Below are 15,540 nucleotides of genomic sequence, written 5' to 3'. Positions count from 1 at the left end.
TGAAAAACATTTCACTGTTTTGCCTTATTGTGACCTTGACCTACGGACCTCAAAGTAAAACTTGACCTGTATTTCATGATGTGACACCTGTGTACCAAACTTTATCATCCTGGGCTCAAGGTCTCAAGTTATCATTCGGAAATGGTTCAACTGTTCAAAATTACTGTGACCTTGACCTTTGATCTATTGACCTCAAATTCAAACAACCTGTATTTTATCATGTTACACCTGTGTTACAAAAGCTATGATCCCAGGCCAAAGCGTTTGCAATTTATCTTGACCTTTGACCTACTGACCCCAAAGTTGAACTTGACCTGTAACTATGTACCAAAAAATATTTAAATTGGTCAAGCTTTTCATGAGTTATCATCTGGAAGCCATGAAAACCTACTGACTGAAAGACAGACAAGCTTACTACATGGGGGTATAACAGAACATTCTCTTTAAAATCTCATGAAAAATATGAGAACTAGATGCCCACGGGTAATATGTCAAGCCCGCCAGCTGTCAAAAGGACTGGGAGTTGTGCATGACACTCCTTGTCTCATTGAGGCAAACATTTATGCCAAATAAAAGAGATTGCAAAAAGTTACAATATAAGTTATTCACAGTAACAACAAAGGAACGTAAAATTAAAAATTAAAATTTTTTTTTTAAAAAATTTAAAAAAAAAATTAAAAAAAAAATTCACACAAAAATCCGCACCAGCAGAGATAGGTCAAAATACACCTAAAAATTGGATGTAACATGCATGTTGTACTACAGAAAAGTGGTCTTGATTTTTCCCTACGACCAGTAATAAACAAGTTACAAATGTAAGCTATTTATAGTAACAACAAAGGGAAGTAATTCTAGGATCTTATGCATAACACTCCGTCGCATGATGATGAACAATTGTGCCAAGTTACATCAAAATCCCTCTATGCATCAAAAAGAAAAGCTCCAGACAAAGTCATTCTTGTATCTGACCTTTGACCTCTAAGTGTGACCTTGACCTTAGACCTGGTTCTTCCGCATGACACTCCGTCTCATGGTGGTGAACATTTGTGCCAAGTTACATCTAAAGTCCCTCCAGACAAAGTTGTCATTCTTTTATCCTTTGACCTCTAAGTGTGACCTTGACCTTAGACCTAGGGACCTGGTTCTTGCGCAGGACACTCCATCTCATGATGGTGAACAATTGTGCCAAGTTACATCAAAATCCCTCCATGCATGAAGAAGAAATGCTCCGGACAAAGTCATTTTTGAATTTGACTTTTGACCTGTAAGTGTGATCTTGACCTTTGAAATAGGAACCTGGGGCTTGCGCATGGCACTCCGTCTCACTGAGGTTAACATTCATACCATATATAAACAAGATTGCTCCATGCATGTCCAAATTATAGTCCGGACAAACAAATCCGGACGGACGCACACACTCACATACACCGAATAGACATTTAAACAACTATGTCTTCGCTTCCGCAAGCGGGCTCGACAATAACAAAACCAATGTGATAATCACATTATCTCTTAAAGTAACAGAGCTTAGTCAAACACTGCTGTTCTCAAAATATATTTAGTTTCTAAATAAATCCTGAATTCCTATCCTTAAAAGTTTTTTTTTATTAAAGTTCCCTTGTTCTTCTGTCTTTTTTATATTTTCTGATGTTTCTTTCTTGCTTTTCAAGTATACTGGATTTGTTGACCTTCCATTTTGTAGCTGCCTGCTCTCAAGAAGTGAACCTGTAAAACAGAAATCAAATATTGTAAATTGATAAAAAGAGACCCCAACCAACTTTCATAAAGATCCCATGAAAAATGTGACCTATAGAGTGGTCACAAGCAAAAGTTTACCGACGCACGGACGGACGACGGATGCCGCGCTATCACAAAAGCTCACCTTGACAGGTAAGCTAAAAAATCAATATCTGAGAACCGCTTCCTGCGATAACACTAAAATGTAAATAAAATTAAACCATTTGTTGATGTGATTTTTGGGAAATGTTACCTTGCATTTTGGGATGTTGGGGAAAAAATGCAATATTTTTGGATTGGGAAGTGGCCGAATAAAAATAATATAGGCCTCTGTCATATAAGGATGAAAAGCCCTGCCGGCTAACAATTTCTGACAAGAAATCATTTTCAAAGTTTTTCTTTTCGGTGAGTTCTATATGGAATTAAATTCTTTGGGTAATTTTGAAAGAGGACCACCTCATGATCATTCTGTGAAGTTTGGTGTAAATCTGCCCAGTGGTTCTGAAGAAGATTTTTACAAATTGTTGGCACATGACGGACATCAACTCATGTTGTCACCCTGTGACAGGTGATCGAGCTAATAATTGTTTAAATTTGCATACATGTATTAAATTTTATGGTTTTGTCCAGAAATGCTTTATCATCAAGAAAATGAAATGGAGTCTTTACTAAGGACTAAAAAAAATTTTGTTTCCGGTAACATGCTAAAAAAAATTAGGGTAGGTAGGTCAGAAAAACTTTTTCCTTGGAATTTTTAAAATTATTTTTAGGGAGACTTTTTGGAAATTATTTTTGTGTCAAAAAATGAATACAAATAGGGGGGTTATGCCTCTAGAGCATCAGTAAGTTGATTTATAACATCACTGTCCATGTTTAAAGCATAAAAAGTGCAGTTTTGCAACTTTTTGTCAAAAAGTTGAAAAAAATGTTCTCAAAGACAAAGGCGGACGGACCGTCCATTTAGGGTCGGGCCAAAAATTATGGTAGGTCAGGATACAGGAAACAGACAATTTTTTTTTACGCCTAATGTTCCTTGGTATTTGATTCTATGCACCGACTCAATCGCAAAAATCAGTTCACACAAATACTAATTTGTATACAGTATATCATGCCTTTTGAATGATTGAAACTGCTTCCCATGGTGCACAGCTGCAACTATATAATAAAGAAACAGAAAGATAGAAATACCTTATGAGCCGCAAGCAAGTGGTTTCAGTCTGTCAACAAGCACTTTGGAGCAGTACAACAATACTCTGTATAATAGACCAAGATGCCTGAAAATAGTGAAAGGTGAGCAAATTAAGAAAACATGGACAACCAACTGTTTTGAAATTTCAAAGGTCTAAGAGCTAACATCCTTTTTGCAGTTTATCAATTTTCATGCCAATAAGATGACCCCAATTATATCATTGGCATGGCGGGATAAATTTGTTAAATAAAACTTCTTTTAATGAAAACTAGAAAATGCTTTTTTAAAAAAGCGCATGTCTCCCCCAATGCAAAGTCCTATAGGCAAGAAGTCAATAGGGGTCAGGAGCGAAAGTCAAAGAGACACTGATGGTTGGCTGCAATAGGGATCATCTACTTGGCATGTCCAGTCATCCCGCTAAATTTCAACACTCATGGCCTAGTGGTTCTCAAGTCACTGTTCAGGCTCCTGTGACCCTGACCTTTGATCAAGTGACCTCAAAATAAATAGGGGTCATGTACTCTGCATGTCCAATCATCCTATTAAGTTTCAATATTGTAGGTCAAGTGGTTCTCAAGTTATTTCCAAAAAATGATTTTACATGAACAGGCCACTGTGACCTTGACCTTTAATAGACTGACCCCAAAATCAATAGGGGTCATCTACTCTGCATGTTCAATCATCCTATGAAGTTTCAACATTCTGGGTCAAGTGGTTCTCAAGTTATTGATCGAAAATGGTTATCAATGTTCAGGCCCCTGTGACCTTGACCTTTAACGGAGTGACCCCAAAAACAATAAGGGTCATTTACTCTGCATGAACAATCATCCTATGAAGTTTCAACATTCTGGGTTGAGAGGTTCTCAAGTTATTGATTGGAAATGGTTTTCCATGTTCAGGCCCCTGTGGCCTTGACCTTTAACAGAGTGACCCTAAAATCGTTAGGGTTCATCTACTCTGCATGACCAATCATCCTACGAAGTTTCATCATTCTGGGTCAAGTGGTTCTCAAGTTACTGACCGGAAATGGTTTTCAATGTGCAGGCCCCTGTGACCTTGACCTTTCACAGAGTGACCCCAAAATCGTTAGGGGTCATCTACTCTTTATGACCAATCATCCTATTAAGTTTCAACACTCTGGGTCAAGTGGTTCTCTAGTTATTGATCAGAAATGATTTTCAATGTTCAGGCCCCTGTGACCTTGACCTTTGACGGAGTGATCCCATAATCAATAAGGGTTATCTACTCTTTATGACCAATCATAATATCAAGTTTCAACATTCTGGGTCAGGTGGTTCTCTAGTTATTGATTGGAAATGGTTTTCAATGTTCAGGCCCCTGTGACCTTGACCTTTGACGGAGTGACCCCAAAATCAATAGGGGTCATCTACTCTTCATGACCAATCATCCTATGAATTTTCAACATTCTGGGTCAAGTGGTTCTCTAGTTATTGATCGGAAATGGTTTTCAATGTTCAGGCCCCTGTGACCTTGACCTTTGACGGAGTGACCCCAAAATCAATAGGGGTCATCTACTCTTCATGACCAATCATCCTATGAAGTTTCAACATTCTGGGTCAAGTGGTTCTCTAGTTATTGATCGGAAATGATTTTCAATGTTCAGCCCCTGTGACCTTGACCTTTGATGGAGTGACCCCAAAAACAATAGGGGTCGTCTACTCCAGCAGCCCTACAACCCTATGAAGTTTGAAGGTTCTAGGTCAAATGGTTCTCCAGTTATTGCTCGGAAATGAAGTGTGACGTACGTACGGACGGACGGACAGGGCAAAAACAATATGTCTCCTGGGGGAGACATAATAAAACAGTAGCAAATTTTGTCAAAATGTATAATGAAACGGAGTAAATGCGGTTAAAAATTTCAGTTTTGAAAAAAGAAAAGTCACTGTATGAGTAGGTTTGTTTACACGACTGACCAGCCAGAACAGACATACATTCATAGCTGTCAAGGCTCCACAAAGGCCACGAGTGTGATCGGAGTTTGAAGGAAAGGTTTCCCTCGTGAGGGTCTGGAGGGCGATGATCCTTAAAAGCCGGAAACGCCCTCACGTAGAAAATTTAGACTTTTAACACACAATAGATCTGGTTTTGAATAGTCTCCCTCCATGTTTACTTTTTGTGATGTTTATTCATGCGGTAGAAATAACATGTTGCATCGGTGAATGTAAAAGCTGTATTACATGGTATAAAAACACTGTGTCAACGTCACCTTGCATGTTTGATTCAATAATTTTCTACGAAAAAAACAATTGATTGCTTTATTTCTTTAACATGCGTGTGACCTTGAATAGTAGGCCTGTGAGCGTGATCTAAGGCCGAAATGCATGTGGCACACACGCAATGCGTGTGTCTTGACAGGTATGAACATTACTTTAACCCAGTGAATTCCAGGTACCTTTTTGACTTGGTGGTCTATGACCTTCACTTTGCTCGGTATCATGAAAAGGCAAAAACAGACTGGTAAAGCAGCTAGAAGAATCTGTTCTGCCTTCCTCAGTTTAGTATGAACACAGGAGCCAACAAAATGCTACAATTGTTTATTGGTATCTGACGGTCATGATTCATAAACGTATAACTTTAAACGTATTTGAGTATGTGTGCAGTGTACAAAATTCAGATTTCAACTAACCATGCTGGCAACCAGATAGAAAATTTTCCAAGCATGACACCAATTTCACATGCCCGAACTTAAAGCTGAATTTTGAACCATAAAACAACTGGTCTAGCTCATACCCTCAAAATACTTCATCATATTGTTTGGGACATGCTCGACTGGGGATTCCTAGGAGAACAGGAACTGAATGCATCGGACCAAAAAGTAATGTGAGCGGCTTCAGTTTGCATTTGCAGAGCTCAAATTTAACTTTTTGACCAACGTACTGCAAATTTTAGCATGTAGCTTTTTTTCTTGTTGCTTAATCTGAAATCTACTTGCAAATTTAGACTTTCAATTAAGAATGTTAGAATATCCTAAAAAATCATGCTAGAACATAAATATTGTTTGCACGGTTTTCCTTGGTGTACAATTTTGTGCATTATAACTCAAAATGACCTTCAAAGTAATTCGGAATGCATCATTGATGGCGTAACTTAACTACTGGCTGAAACTACGGCAAGGCAAATTTTCGTACCTAATATTATAAATAGCGATTCAACTGTATACATGTACGAATTAGTAAGATAGCCTGCGTTCTAGATTTAATTATAAGATAGACCTCTACATTTCTTTATAATCAGTAATCCATTCAACAAGAAATGGCTAACCAAAAAAGATGTTGTGTTTTCTGTTATCCTCAAATGAAAGCGAATCTACAAACATTAACAAAAACTGCAACAATTTTGACTATTATTTGTATTTACAAAATAAATTGTGTGAAATTTTTATCTTAACTTGCATTCCATGAAATTGACTTGCATTTAGCGAGTCCAAAATTCGAGCCCTGTGATTTGTGAAAGTAATTACATCTTCTGCATGATTATGGTTCTGACTAACTCTTAAACTCTTGCATTTATGGAACAGTTTGAATTCAATTCCTTCATAATTCTGACCAACAGCATGCTTCAGAACTCCAGATAAGGGCTGTATTTTTGTAATTACAAACTTGTTAGGGATCAGATATGACTTTATTTTAAAATGTGGATGTATGAATACGAATTTATTTTAAAATGTGGTTGTATCAGTACGACATGTAAACAGTATTACATATATTCCAAAGAAAGATCGAGCCGAATTGCATGTCTGCGCCCAGTTGCGCTTATCAACGCTATCTCGACTGTTGACAATTTACATGGTGTCAAATGAGTGTGGAATATACGAAACAAACACCAATAGCATAATGTAATGCATTAACACATAATTTTTTGGACTTCAAAAATTATGCATCATAAAAATCTGAAAAGGGGAAATAATTCTACCAAAACTGAAGGCAACCAAGTTATTTTTATTTTAATTTGTGTCATATGAACAGATGAACCAAGTTTGAAAGAAATATCTTTACTATTTTTCAAAAAATGTTAGTTTTTATGTCGAAAGCCGGATTGGGCAATGTTACCAGACTGTTTAAAATCTATATTTTTTTCTAGGTAGTGGCTACGATTACGGTACCGTAATCCTAGCCTCCGGTTCTAGGATTACGGAAGTTCCGTATTTATAGACAACCCTATGAGGATAGGCTAGGATTACGGAAGTATATTTAGAGGCATAAAGTATATGTTAGGATACGCATAAATGATGTTGTAAACTTACTTATTTCACTTAATTTTTCATGCCTGCCTTATTATTTCATGTTTTCAATCTGCCGTTTTGGGTTAGCATAATCTTAATGGCGGCGCGCGGAAATATGTTAGAAATATGAGGTGTCAAAGTTAAGATTTTAAAAAAAAATCTATACTTTGAATTTAATGATTTTAACCATATTTTATGTTATTAAGGACCATTTGTGTTGACTTGATGAAAAAAAAATGCAGGTATATACGAAACATAGATAATTCTATAATATTTCCGCGCACCGCCATTAAGATAATTTATACTAACCCAAAACGGCCGATCGATAGCACGAAATATTAGTGAAATTATGTGAATGAGTAAGTTTACAATGTCATTTATGCATGTCCTAACATAATTTGATGCCTCTTAAATACACCCGTAATCCTAGCCTATTCTCATAGGGTTGTCTAGGAATACGGAACTTCCGTAATCCTAGAACCGGAGGCTAGGATTACGGTACCGTAATCGTAGCCACTGCCTTTTTTCTATAAGCCGATCCGATTCCCTATAATGCTATATTTAGGCCGAGCACAGCTTATCGGCAGAATCATAAGCTCAACTTACTGTGTATACATGCAGTGAGCCTTAAGAAATAATAATCTAAAAGGCCTATTTCAAACTGATGAATAAATAAAAATGTAAAAAATAAGGAATTTCTATGCTTTTAAGGGTGGGGTGTTTGTTTACATTATTATTATACAATGGAAAGTTAGTTACTCACGTTTCTAAAAATGTCAACAGGTCCAACCATGCACATGCTGTAATGGAGTGCCGTCCATATTCTATATAAAAGTAAAATAATTCCATTAATCAGTCATGCCTGCAAGTAAAATCACGGATTTCTTAATTTTAAAAATTCAATGTAGGCTTAGTAACAAAGAAGTTCAAAGAAACTAAAGTACCGGAAAGGAATTAAATACGATCTGAAAAGCGACACAAAGGTGAATCTATTCTCTCATTCCCCGAGCTGAAGAACTCGTTGGAGAATGTTTTTGTTTCCTCAAATTTTCAAAATGTCGGCGCCAGTGTAACGTGTATCCACTCTCACTCTAAATATAAAAATGTTCAAAATGTCGCCCTTTAAAAATGCTACTCAGTATTGAATAAAGCATGTTTGTATCACACATTATATCAGTGTAGTCACGTTACCGGCTGATTAGCTTCTGACGCAACAAAATTAACAGCTTACTTTGAATATTCTTTCGAGTCGCAGACATCTTATTGTGCGGATATTGCGTTTCGCCTACTGATCTGACGGACGCTTATTAACATTAACGAAGGCCGTGATATCCCGAATTTCATCGGGGTCGTCGCACGCCCATGGTCTAAACCGGAACTCCATATTTTTTTATTTGGATAGTATGTGTTGTTTGGATACCCTCGTATGTTACCGTAGTGGGATTCGATCCCGATTTTCGTCGCTTCGCGACGAAAATCGGTAAGATCGATTCCCTAATAAAACCATAGGTAACTAACTTGTGCAAGTATCAGGTTTGTGATATTGTGTCGTCATGGCCCTTGTAAGTCTAACATCTGTAATCATCATGCGAACTTGACTGGCCGAATATATATGAAAGGACAAATCATAACTCATATCACAGAAAATAAAGTAGTTGTGTATTTCAGTGAGTAAGTACGGTAATTATAACAATTCAAGTACTTAAATATTTTAAAGTTTTGTACAAATTTATGTATATACTTCAGCATAAATAAACTGTCAAGGAGTGCATCTGGTATTATTACTAGAATTTGAATATGTACTTGAATATGTGTAAAAAAGTGGATACATGTTGGAGTACAAGTGAGTGTGGAGTTTATAATATATTTTGTAGTATTATACTGTGAAAACTTTATTATTCTTTTGGGGATTTTAAAGAAAACTCTTGGTTATTAGAATGGGTTATGTTGTTACTCTGGCTGCAGATGGACTGAGCCAAACAAATCAGTTCCACTTAATAACTTTAGTTTTGGTGGATCTGTTGTCACCAAACTTTGTTTAAGTAGCTTTCTTTCAAATAGTTTCAACAAAAAACAGCCTTTTCTTTGGGATATGTATTAATGACTTTCAAATTTTAAGGGAAATTAATTGGAAAATTTCTTATTCTTCAAGATTTGACTTAATTGCTTTACACAACAAGGAATTAAGTCAGTTAAATTCCATCCATTACAAATATTAGTGGTTTCATAAGACTAAAATATCATTAATACTTAAGCCTGATTATTGGCAAAGATACTGAAGTGGAGCTCCTGTTGTCCTTACATGAGATTATGTACTTTTTATTGTGGTGTAAACACATTTATGTTACCAGAGAGAAGAGAAAGTTTATACAAATTACACAGGAGCTTTTACAAGCATATTATCACAAAGAATGGTTAGATTTCCAGTAAAGTACTGTTCTGATGTTGATAAAAGTCTTGGTTTTGTTGCAGGATTGTTCAAATATGAATGCATCTAGAACGTTATCTCGTTATCTCGCTCAATAATTCGAAAATCATGAGGAAATTAAGTTTATTGGGTAGATAAACATGTTAGCTTTACATTGATACCACACCCATTAAAATCTGTTCAATTTAGCCGCAGTGTCTATCACTCAATAAACATTGCCTACTCGTGTATACTAATACAAAAATGGTTGGAAGAAGGTCAGCGTACGCCGTTGAAATATGGTCCTATATTAAGAATCGTTGTATTCTTGGCATAGGGTGTAAAGACATTTTTGATGAAATATGTTCTGTTTATGGGCATAATGAAATGTCTTTTTCGACAGTTATTCATTGGTTTAAGAAATTCAGATATGGGCTAGTTTCAACAGAAGATGCACCACATGGCCGTCGGCCGAAAACAGCAACGTCTGCCAAGATGGTTGCTAGAGTGAAAGAAATAGTTGCTACTGATGCAAGATACACCGCTAGGCAAATAGCTAGTATGGTTGGCATCTCATAAGGAGCAGCTCATACAATTCTGAAACGTAATTTAAAATGAGAAAGATCTGTGCTAGATGGATTCCTCATCTGTTGACGGATTAGCAGAAAAAGGCATGTGTGCAGTGCGCAAAATTGTTGCTTAAACAGTTTCCGAATTACAATGCACGGTCTTTCGCAAATGTTGTCACTGGTGACAAGACATGGGTTCATTTTTTCTAGCCCAAACGAAAGATTCAGAACAAAATATGGGCAACAAAGTCTGGCAAAATACCATGCATTGCAAAGCGGACCATGAGTGTCAAGAAGGTAATGTATGCCATATTCTTCACAACTCAGGGTCCTGCCATTCAGGTTGCTGTACCTAAAGGCAAATCCGTAAATGCGAAGTTTTACAAGACTAAAGTTATTCGAAAACTGAAGAAATATTTCAAAAATTGAAGACTCGCAACTGGTTTGGCCAATGTCAGATTGCTACATGACAATGAGTCATCGCACAAGGCATCTATTGTACAAGACTTTCTGATGCAGGAAAAGGTTGTTGTGTTCCTCACCCTCTTTATTCGCCTGACCTTGCCCGTGTGACTTCTTTTTGTTCCCAAGGCTCAAAAAATACCTTTCTGGTCGAAAATGTGTGCAGTCCAAACACCTCGGCTCTGCAATATTCCAGTGTCTTCATAGTATACCTAGAAAAGACTATGAAAATGCCTTCAAGGATTGGATTAGAAGACTGAAACTTTGCATATCTGTTGGAGGTGAATACTTCGAGGAGACCAAATAAAATTTTCATTGAAATCTATCAAGGATACATTTTTATTTGCTTAGATGCATTCATATTTGAACAGTCCTCGTATTTGTCACTTTTGTGACAGCTGAAGGTGAGACTGGAGGAAATGAAAGATGATCATCAACTAGATATAAACCTCACAAACAGTGAAAACAAATCTGACTTTATTTAATTATATCATATTTATTTACAGACATGCTTAATTGTTAATAACTTTAATTGCTTTATATATCTTTATCCTAATATATATGACCCATTCCATGAGAAAACCTGTATTATATATATTTATATATTCCAAGACATTTGCAGAGGATTATGGCATAATGAGATATGTCAATCATTGTTGCGTCAGTGCAATAGAACGAAAAGTGTTTTTCTTTAAGAAATTTTTTTTTGTCTTGATACAAAATCTGTCATATTGTCTCAGTTGAATAGACAATTCTGTTTTTCATGTCTCCATCAGTTGTAGTGTGGGAGCACACCAGATTTGAAAAAGATACAACATTTAAGGACAAGTCTGTAGACAGTGAACCTATATAACATTCAATGGTTCATACACTGATAATTGATCGCGGCCGATGAGGCCGCGATCATATTGAATAGGTCAAGTATTTGCACGCTGGGGAAAATATTTCATGATGGACCTGTCAATTCTTTACTTTATGGGTGAAACAGGTCTCATAAGCGTAAATACGACTAGCTTCTACTGATTATAAAAACATACTGTACGATTTGTTGTGAATTAACTGTTGTTGTACTTTTAGTAGTTCAACCGCCACCCTTGTTTAAGAGCAACATTTAAAAAACACGTTTTTTTCATCCTCAAGTAATAAGTAAGTAGACTCGCCCAGTTTAATCAGTCTAGACGCATAATCTAACTATACGAGCGTCTATTTCACCCGATTTACATTTGGAACATTTTCACGCGTTTCGGGCTTTATCGTATGTTTAACATGGGATTTTTGAACCGTCCAAGATGTTGGAAATGTTTGCCTCATTGTTTGTTTTTTTTAATAAAACTGTTACTGCTTTCATTGTTTACCACTTTTTTTCCACCCTTGCCCGAAAAAACAGTAATGAGTTTGTACACTGTTCAGACAATTGTGCTCTGTTGAAATTTAACCAAGCACACCTGCATAAACAGAAAGCATGATATGTCACCATGCGCGGATCCAGAGTGGGGGTACCGGGGGTCCGGACACCCTCTGGAAAATCTTTAAAAAAGGAAAGAAGACAAGAAGGAAAGAAAATGTTTTTCGAAAAAGGCAACATTAGGACTGCATGTAAAGTATATGCGGCTGCTGCTACATACGACCCCGACATAATTCATATTATTTATCTAAAAGAAACTAAGAATTTTACCTTCAAGAAAGCTTGATTTTATTATTTTCCCAAATTTAACAGGTTAGTCCATAAAACTGTCCCAGAATGCAAAAAATGAACTGCTAAATTTCAAAATGTCCAGGGGGGGGGGGGGGGGCAAGGGGATCGGCCCCCTCTGAGAAAATTGGCTGTGTCCGTGCATGGTCACTATACCTGTCCAGTACTGGACATTACGGTAAACGCTTCTTTCCTGCACAAATGACAATTTCGCAACTTCTGTCCGGTTTGTACAAATTTCTGGCCGCGATAAACCATTTGACTTGTAAGAGATTTAAACAAGAACATCTATGACCAAAATGCTGGTGAAATTCAGGTACTTTATAAACAGGCTCTCAGTAAACAATTAGCCCATCTCGTAACAGCTCATTAGTGAGAGGGCAGGTCTACATATATTACTTGGTTTTGAGTTTTGATTGCTGGGAGAGGCATATTTTCTCCCCGAGGATTTCATAAAAGACATTGTGTCTGAAGACATTTTGTTCTCCACCTCCGATTTATGTGGGGAAGTTGGCAGTTACTTGCAGAGAACAAGCTAATACTGGTACAGGATCCAGGAACACTGGGTTATATGTTAACTGTCTGCCATTACAATTAACTGAAATATAAACTTTATACAATTATTTAGATGGAAATTGTTTGACACTTATAATATTATAAGTCAACTACTGGTTAATCAAAGTACTGAAAGTACAGAAATGCTGGCTACCATAAAACTCTGGATGAAAACTGTGCGGGAAAGATGTTTGCAAAATCTTAAATATTATGGGTTTTCCATATCAAACTAAGGTGAGCATAGGGTATGTGAGGAATCGATCTTGATAAACTTGAGAAAGGTAGTGTAAGGATAGTACAGACTATAGATGGCGAAAAAAATACATTGTGTTTGCTCCATTAGGGATAACATGATAAGTGAGACAAACAGCACTTAATTATCAATTGAAAATCTGAAAAACGCAAATATTAACCCTTACCCTGCTAAATTTCTGTAATGAACTTGTCCATCTTTTAATTTGGACTGTACCATTAACTGTTAAAAGGTGTTCTTTCCAAAAAGATACTGACTGAATGGCGAATAGTGCAGATCTACACTGGTCGCAAAGGCAGAACCAGTTGTGTCCAGCATGATAATGGTTAATATCTAACAGAAAAGGTCAGGTTCCGAGAACACAGTCCCATCAAACCACAACCCCGTGACAGTGTATGTATTGATGTGTACACATATACATATCTACACAATGTAAATGAAGTAAAACTTATAGATGAGGGCAAAATGAACAATGAAAGGAACACAGTTGGGCACCGTCTTGTAACTGTCGGTGGCAGACACACCACTGGTTAATTTAAACTGGTTAATACTACGCTAGTAACCTTATCCTTGGCCCCCACCATGGTTCCAAAGTCAACATTTAAAAGCCAAGTTGATTCATTGATTTTAGAATAGCCTGGACTTGCATATAAATTAGTAAAAGCTCATATCAATATATCGTGTTTAGAAAACTATCCTAAGGACAATGAAATTGCTTACAATGTGTAAGTTATAAGGGGTACAAACAAGAAAATATTGCCGAGCAAACAAAACTTCCTACTGGTTAGGAACGTTGCAAACAAAATTGAGGTATAATAAAGAACAATAACCAGAAACAGAGGAACTAAAAAGGAAGAAGAAGTAAAATATGCGAAAAAAATACCCTATGTTGCCAAATCAAACCTCTGTTTATGAATAAACTCTCGGCTTTTACTCTTGAATTTTGTTAACAATCTTGAATATTTTGACTGTCAACATTAATACAGTCGAACTTCGATGGCTCGAACTCGAGGGCCCCGTGGAAATTAGTTCGAGTTTTCCATTGTTCGAGCCATCCAAATGGCGGCCATTTTGAATTTGGGAATTCGAGGGCATGATGTGTTACAGACCTTACATCGTAATATATTGTCATATTGTACCTAATGTGTGTATGATACGATGATAAATAAAAAACGAACGCTGAAATATGCTTTATTATTCATTTTCAAACATGACATAGATACGAAAAAAGAAAAACACATATAAAACACTAATATAATTATAAGAATTTGGTGAAGACAGCATCAAACAGAAAGACATGAAAAGCAAACCTTTATGAATCATAGTCCAGCACAAATATTATCAAATATATTGCGTTCCAGTAGCCGACTTAGCTATTCCCCCGTTTCCGGGTCATTTACTTTGATTAGCTATGAAAGTTGACATCGGATCTCCCGTTTTAACGCAGAAAAAATAAAGACAGACATTGCTCAATTATTTTAAATAATTTTATTCGTATTAATCGAAGCCCCATTAAAGCATTGCAGTGAACGAAAGTCACTTTGTTTAATTTGTTTGTTGTATACCGACGCTAATTACATAAGCGTGTGAAAATTACGCATGCGCCGGTTAAAGGGGAAGCTTGGCGAGTATCGGGCAGAGGTGTGAAAAACTTTGTAAACACAAGCCATTCCGGCGACAAATTGTCAGTTCGACTGAATAGATGTAATTATCACTGTAATCAGGCCGAGGGGACCATCAAATGAGTTCGAGAGTTCGAATTTTCGAAGTTCGAGCGATCCGAAGTAGAACTATATAGAATAAAGAAGGCATAAATTCGGGACCGGGCGAAGAGTTCGAGCGATCCCGGGTGTTCGAAAGATCCGAGTTCGAGCCACCGAAGTTCAACTGTATATGTTTATAAAGAAGCTCACTGCTTTTATTCATGATTTTTATAACGATAATTTACTTTTTTAAAAAACAATTTAGGGACATAATATCAGATAAAATATAAAGGTAACAAACACAACATCTATACTCGATATGCAATCCTGCAAATTATGTATGAACATTAATCAGGTTGAAAAGACTTAATGCCAGCCTTAAAACCAGTTTTAGGGACAGTAGGATTGGGCTTTTCCATCTGGCTGTCTAGTTTTGTGTCTGGTTCATAACTCATTTTGATAACAAAATATTAACTTTTTCACTTGCAAGTACCTGATTTCATTCTTTACAACTACATAGAAAAAAATTTGTATTGTTGAATAATGATTTTGTAATGAAGTGTGTTAAAGTGTCCATGTTAAGCATAGAAAATAATTGTGATCTACATTTTTACATTAAAACAATATGATTTTTGTCTTTAGTCTTGGTCTAAAATCTTGATTGAACAGGAAATCTTATGTTGTAAAGTTGTTTGTACCAGCTGAATTGTCCAACCTTTGACATAATAA

The 15,540-nt window shown here is 36.4% G+C and overlaps 1 protein-coding gene and 1 long non-coding RNA gene across 5 annotated transcripts in view; one reads left to right on the top strand and one right to left on the bottom strand.

The window, feature by feature from the left end:
* Positions 1–668: 668 nt before the first annotated feature.
* On the bottom strand, positions 669–8,072 carry LOC128555506 (uncharacterized). Its single transcript, XR_008370117.1, has 3 exons — positions 7,933–8,072; positions 2,926–3,011; positions 669–1,725 (listed from the first exon to the last, which is right to left on the bottom strand). It is a non-coding gene; the product is annotated as an uncharacterized LOC128555506 (long non-coding RNA).
* A 784-nt stretch (positions 8,073–8,856) lies between these two features.
* Positions 8,857–15,540, top strand: part of LOC123525383 (neuronal calcium sensor 2-like) — a 215,638-nt gene continuing 208,954 nt past the window's right edge. For 2 of the 4 annotated variants that reach the window (XM_045304389.2, XM_045304394.2), the window contains exon 1: positions 8,857–9,012. The gene's annotated coding sequence lies outside the window, so the exon portion shown is untranslated. The remainder of the gene's footprint in view (positions 9,013–15,540) is intronic. The other 2 variants (XM_053537911.1, XM_045304391.2) reach the window with 2 other exon arrangements.

This window comes from Mercenaria mercenaria, chromosome 3, assembly GCF_021730395.1.
Source record: "Mercenaria mercenaria strain notata chromosome 3, MADL_Memer_1, whole genome shotgun sequence".
Taxonomy (NCBI): Eukaryota; Metazoa; Mollusca; class Bivalvia; order Venerida; family Veneridae; genus Mercenaria; species Mercenaria mercenaria.
The sequence above is the reverse complement of the archived record's forward strand: the minus strand, read 5'-3'. Positions and strand labels throughout refer to the sequence as shown.